The 6,828-nt window shown below is 35.3% G+C and overlaps 1 pseudogene; it reads right to left on the reverse strand.

The window, feature by feature from the left end:
- Nucleotides 1-1,715: 1,715 nt before the first annotated feature.
- LOC128060793 (NADH dehydrogenase [ubiquinone] flavoprotein 2, mitochondrial-like) lies at nucleotides 1,716-5,413 on the reverse strand (annotated as a pseudogene).
- Nucleotides 5,414-6,828: the final 1,415 nt, after the last annotated feature.

The following is a 6,828-nucleotide window of genomic DNA, read 5'->3' on the forward strand; positions in this document are numbered from 1 at the left end:
TTCATGAACTTTGCAAGCTGGACAACATTTGCCCAAAACTGAGATTTGTCAGGTCAAGCCATAGAGAGCGAGCAAGCCCCAACAAGACTTGTCTACCCTACGCTGCAAGTACTCTTGTATGTTATTTGATCAAGTTGGTCAAAGCTGACAAATTCCATGGTTTAAGTCACAAGAAAGTGGCATGTCACTGTCTTTTTTTAAATCTATGGATTGTATTAAGATGTATGTCTGTTTATTTTATGCCCTTGGAAACTGTTATGATCAATGTTGTTGAGAAAGTGGAGAAAAGGGAACACTTGTACAATGTTGGTGGGAATATAAATTGCTACAGCCACTGTGGAAAAAACAATTAAAAATAAAACAACCATGTGATCCAGCAATGCATTACTGAATATATATTCAAAGGAAAAAAATCACAATCAGCATCTCAAGGAGATATTTTTTTTCATTTTTCATCACAACATCATTCATGACACTCAAAGTAGTAAATAAAATATGGTATATAGAAGAGAATATTATTCAGAATATTCTAACAGTAGAATTTTATTCAGCTATAAAAAAGCAGGAAATTCTGCTATTTGTGATAGCATGGATAAAAATGGAGGGCATTATGCTAAATGAAATAAACTAGACATAGAGACTCAAACAAATACCAAAAATATATTCATTTACATGTGGACTCTAAAGAAAATTCATAGAACCAGAGAGTGGAATGTGGTTGCCAGAGACAGGAGGTAGAAGAAATGGGGAGATATTGGTTAAAACATACAAATTTTCATGCATAATGAGTAAGATCTGAGGATCAAATGTACATAGTGACTATAATTAATTACATTGTATTGTATACTTGAAATTTGCTAGGCAAGTTCTCACACACACAGGTTCTCACACACACAGGAAGGTAATAAATGTGCTAATTATCTTAATTGTGGTAAATATTTCACAATGCATATTTATATCAAATCAGAATGTAGTATACCTTAAATGTATACTTGATCTGTCAATTATACCTCAGTTAGCTGAAGGGATAAAGAAAATGTTATGAACAATTCCTAACTCCTGCTACCACTCTTGTAATTTAAGACCCTAGCAGTTTTTGCTTTATTCAAAAGAAATTTTCTTTTTCTCTTTGTTGAAATACTACTTTCAATCAATGATCAATTCAGTGTCACTTTTGGGCTTCCCTTGTGGCTCAGCTGGTAAAGAATCTGCCTGCAATGCGGGAGACCTGGGTTCGATCCCTGGGTTGAAAAGATCCCCTGAAGAAGGGAAAGGCTACCCACTCCAGTATTCTGGCCTGGAGAATTCCATGGACTGTATAGTCCATAGGGTGGCAAAGAGTCGGACATGACTGAGCGACTTTCACTTTCACTTCCACTTCCTTTTATGAAATCTTTCCTTTTTTGCTTAAAATTTGACAAAGTTTTTATTTCACAGTACCTTAATATTATTGATAAAAGTGAAGGCACAGTTGAAAATGGATAATGTTAAAATAACTGTTAACTAGATTATGAAATAATGTGTTCATAGTTAACCAAGATAGCAGAAGACTTTAAAATGATGCTCTGAAGTTCTTACATGGTACTTACAGCTGTAAGTTTCCAAGTTACAAGCAAGGTATAAACAGATAGAAATGAACAAATAATATAAAAAATTTAGGTAGATAGGAGATTCATATTTTATTTCTCCAGTGGCATAGTTATGATTGAATTAAATTAAAGTCCTACTTGTACACCAAATCCAGGTCATTTTAGCTGGTTCAGTCAAAGGGGTAAGACCTCCAACTGGCTCACATGAGAAGCTCCACTCCTTGGCCCAGTTCTGGGGAGTTTACCAGACTTGAGTTCATCAATAATTTCTGCAGTATACTTAGGTGTCAGATCCTCATAGTAGTTGTCATTTATTTGAACCATTGGTGTGCTTACACAGGCCCCTAAACATTCCACTTCTATAAAAGTGAAAAGTTTCTCAAGTGTATTCTCTCCAACATTATTCCAAGTTTTTTCTATGGTTTCCAGTATGCAGTCAGAGTTTTGAAGCATGCAAGGTGTAGTAGTATACACTTGAATGAATGTGACATTTTCCAACTGACTTTTGATTATACATTGTATAAAAAGTTGCTACTTCATATATTCTCATTGGAGGTACCTGTAAAATCTCTGCAACCTTGTTCGTAGTGAGGGGCAGACATCCATTCTGTTTTTGGGCAAAATCCAGGTCTGGAAGCAGAGCAGCTGCTTTATGCCATTTTGGGTATTTTTTTGCAGTGGCATCTTCTTACAGTTTTCTGGTATGAAATCAAATGGAGCATCTGGGTTATTCTCAGGAGTATCTCTATTCACAAATAAGGCTCCTCCAGCTCCATTCTGCACAGCTGTCTTAGGCAGATTCCTTATATGTCTTCCCCAGTCGGCAGCAAGGCAGCCATGGAGCACTGGTGAGAAGAACGTGGTAGGCCAAACTGCCAGGAAATCTTTTTCTAATTTCAGTTTCTCCCATCAGATTTTAATATTTTATTTCTCAGTGTTATGGTTGAACTGTAGTCAAATCAGCGGTTGTGCCATGATGTGCATATCTATTTGATCTGTGATCCATCTTGAGGGCAAGAAACTTTTTGTTATTAAGGAATTGTCATCTATGAGTTCATGTAATGTACTTTTGTGTAGACACTAGAATATATGTGTGTGTGAGATAATTTTAAATCCAAGGGCAGTTAATTAAAACATGAAGTATCCTATTCAATAATCCTCCTTCTTGAGACATCAATGGAAAATGCTTCATAGATCATTAAATTTGCACAAGAAGATACAAAATTTACATAATCTAGTTGAATTAAATTTTCTTTGGTGAAATGATGTGTTTAAGAGACAAAATTGGCTGAAAATTTGGATAAATTTTTCTGTGTAAATTTTACTAAGGATCAAAACCTTAGAATAAAATTCCATTTCATCATGTACACTTCATTTAGTATAAAATTCTGAACCTGATTCATTTAGAAAATTGACTGATTCTGCCATTAGAATTCTGATGAATCTGAGTTGGAGTAAATGTTTCATGCTAGCACTTGTCACTGAATGAAAGAGAAAATGAGTTGAACTGCATCAAGCTGAGCTTCCAAAAATAGCCAGTATTGTGCATGATAATAATAAATGACTTCATATGTAGCAAAATGTGGACCAAGAGGTATACTTACCTGAAAATAAGGTTGAATGATAAGAGAAATAGCCTTCACCTTACTCTTTGAATCAAAGACTACCAATAATTACATCAGAAGGCTAATGACTTTGAGTGACCAAGACTAGCTTAGCTCAGTTTGCAGTGGGAATCATAAAGACTTACAAATATATCTTAAGCAAATATATCTTATGACCTTATTCTGTTCCCTCTTTCAAGCTCGTCCTGTTATCTTTTGTCCTACTTTCTATTAGGGACACCATTCATATATCATCTACTTTGGGGTCACTTCCAAAGCACTCTACTTAATGCTCCAGCTTCTTCTGTCTGCTTCCTTGCAACTTTGGACCCACTTGCCTCTATTAAAATTTCTCATTTATTCGTTTCAATTACCAGCTAAATTTATCTGAGGGATGGAGGTGTTTCTTATTCAAAACTCTACCACGGGACCTCACACAGTATCTGACAAACACTAGGTATTCAAAACATAGCCATTGAAAATTATACAGTGCAAAATTTCCACATACATACATATATATGTGTGTATATATATAGAGAATAAAGACCACTCCAAATAATGTAGTTTCTGCATATATTATTTTTTATGGCTTATATCCAGTAATGTATATACCTTACTAGTTTGTTGAAACTATTTTTTTCAGTCAAATTCTTGTAGGTTATAAAACACATTTTGTAAGTAATTGGCTTCAATTTTGTGATTTTACCTGATATGATTAAATTGGAAATGTTTCACTTCAGTAACATTGATTTGCTGATCCTCCTTTGTCCATTGATAAGAATTAGCTCAAGAAATACCCCCACATTGCTAGAGGAAGCAGTAATTTGCCACATCCATCATTTTCTGTCTCCTGTGGAGCATAGTTGCCAGGGTTTCTAAATTAATATGATGCAATTGAAGGCAACTGTAAGTACAATATTTTTATCTCTTTCTCCATTGTTCTTCATCCATATTATTTCATTGGACTATACGAGAAAAGGAAAGCCTACTAATCTTCTTGTGCTATTATTTGCTATCAAATTGATTCATTATGTTTCTCTTTTGTTCCTAATTATAGTTATCCAACTTGCCCATCTGCAAAACTATGAACAATACATCTTTGGCTCTTTGACATCTTTTATTTCCATGCACTATAAAGCTGTTTATACCATATAGGCTATCAATCAACAGATAATGAGTGAACACCTACCAAATGTAAAACAGAGTAGAGAATTGGATAGCTGTAAAATCGGATACCTGAGATGAAGAAGGTTAAAGTCCAGTTGGAGTAATGAGGTATACATGAAAAGTCACTCTGTATAGGTATAAGTACAGAGGAGACAAAATCTAACAGTTAAAGTTATAAAAAAAAAAAAAAAAAAAAAACCCTCTTTGATGGTCCCAGGGAGTTTTGATGAATAAAAGAGGTATTTAGATATAGGAACTTCTCAGCTAAGAGTAGAGCATTATAGGCTGAGGTTAAGAAAGGTCATGAAGAAGAGGGAAGTTCATAATGAGAAAGGTGTACCGGGGAGAGTAAAAGAGTCGGCCCTCTAAAATAGAGGATTTGTGTAGGTGCATAATAAAAGATAGATTGTATTACTCTGGCATGAGGCCAACTAGAGAATATTGTGAGTTTGGAGACACTGATGGCTTCTAAATAGGAATGGAGTTAAGGACAAGGATATTTGAAACAAATTATAGTTCTTTCCTAACCTCACTAATTTTTCTAAAGTCTTCTCCTAACATTATCAGTATATATTTTAATATTTCATATTTTAATAAATAAAATTTACTCACCTATCTTATACATATATAGAGTTTTTTAACCAAGCAGGACCGTATGAGGTCTTCCCAGAACAGACCCCCACCCATGTCCTCCACTTACCTTTTGTTTGTATTAAAATTTTAGTCAAAAATCTAATCATAGCAGTGAGAAAATGCAGAGGGAAACAGTCAAGAAAGACAAAATAATAATACTTTAGCCATTAAACAAAATCAAGAACTTTTTAGTTCTTCCTAGAGGGTTATAGATAAAACTTTGAGTCATATTTTTTGAGCTGTTGTACAAATATTGAAACTCCCATCATATGGAAAATATTAACTATATGCTGCCTACAAGCACATAGAACTCAGATTTGTTGGAACCAGAAGGTTGATGATGCTGACTCATCACCAACCAATCAGAAGAATGTTCATGAGCAGATCACGCCACGCTTCTTGCACATTATGACTCCTCATAACCCCCTCCAGAGTGGACCACACAGTTTTGAGGGCATCAGCCCACTGTGGTCCCTTTTGGCAGGCAAAGCAGTAAAAGCTACTCTTTTCAACTTCACCCAGAGCTCTGTCTCTGCATTTCTATTCAGAACCAGTGACCAGAGGCTGAAGTTCAGTAACAGTTTGACACATATATACTCTATATATTCACACCACAATCAGTATGTAATATTTCCATCACTTTCATATCTCTTTGATCATCCTCCACTTTTCACCACTACAGATTAGCTTGAGTTTTCTATTTTCAATGTTTCTTAAATAGATTTTCTTTACATAATTCCCAAGCAATAGCTGACCATTTTTAATTTTGACAAAGAAAAACAAGTTTTAATTTAAAACTTTAAATTAAAAACAGTTTTAATTTCCTGATAGAAAGGGAATGAACAGTATATAGATGAATCATGAATGGTGACATAATACAATTCTAGAAATCATATTGAATATTTCACCATAAAACCAAACCCCGTTCAACTTTACTTATGTCTTTGCTTTATTTGGATATTTGAAAAAGTAATATTGCTCATGCTTTTTATTTGGGTATTTATAAGATGTTGTTGTTGCTGTTCAGTCTCTCAGTCCTGTCCTACCCCATGGACTGCAGCATGCCAGGCTTACCTGTCCATCACCAAATCCCAGATTTTGCTCAAATTAATTTCCATTGAGTCACTAATGCCATCCAACTATCTCAACCCTTATCATCCACTTCTCTTCCTGCCTTCAATCTTTCACAGCACTGGGGTCATTTCCAAAGAGTTGGCTCTTCACATCAGGTGACCAAAGTATTGGAGCTTCAGCATCAGTACTTCCAATGAATATTCAGGGTTGATTTATTTTATTTTATTTTATTTTTATTTTTACTGTATTTTGCTTTACAATACTGTATTGGTTTTGCCATACATTGACATGAATCCACCACGGGTGTATACAAGTTCCCAATCCTGAATCCCCCTCCCGCCTCCCACCCCATATCATCTCTCTGGATCATCCCCATGCACCAGCCCCAAGCATCCTGTATCCTGTATCAAACATAGACTGGCACTTCGTTTCTTACATGATAGTATACATGTTTAAATGCCATTCTCCCAAATCACCCCACCCTCTCCCTCTCCCTCCCGTTCTACACATCTGTGTCTCTTTTGCTGTCTTGCATACAGGGTCATCATTACCATCTTTCTTAATTCCGTATATGTGTGTCAGTATACTGTATTGGTGTTTTTCTTTCTGGCTTACTTCACTCTGTATAATCAGCTCCAGTTTCATCCATCTCATTAGAACTGATTCAAATGTATTCTTTTAATGGCTGAGTAATACTCCATTGTGTATATGTACCACCGCTTTCTTATCCATTCATCTGCTGATGGGCATCTAGGTTGCTT

Source organism: Budorcas taxicolor, chromosome 2, assembly GCF_023091745.1.
Source record: "Budorcas taxicolor isolate Tak-1 chromosome 2, Takin1.1, whole genome shotgun sequence".
In the NCBI taxonomy this organism is placed as follows: Eukaryota; Metazoa; Chordata; class Mammalia; order Artiodactyla; family Bovidae; genus Budorcas; species Budorcas taxicolor.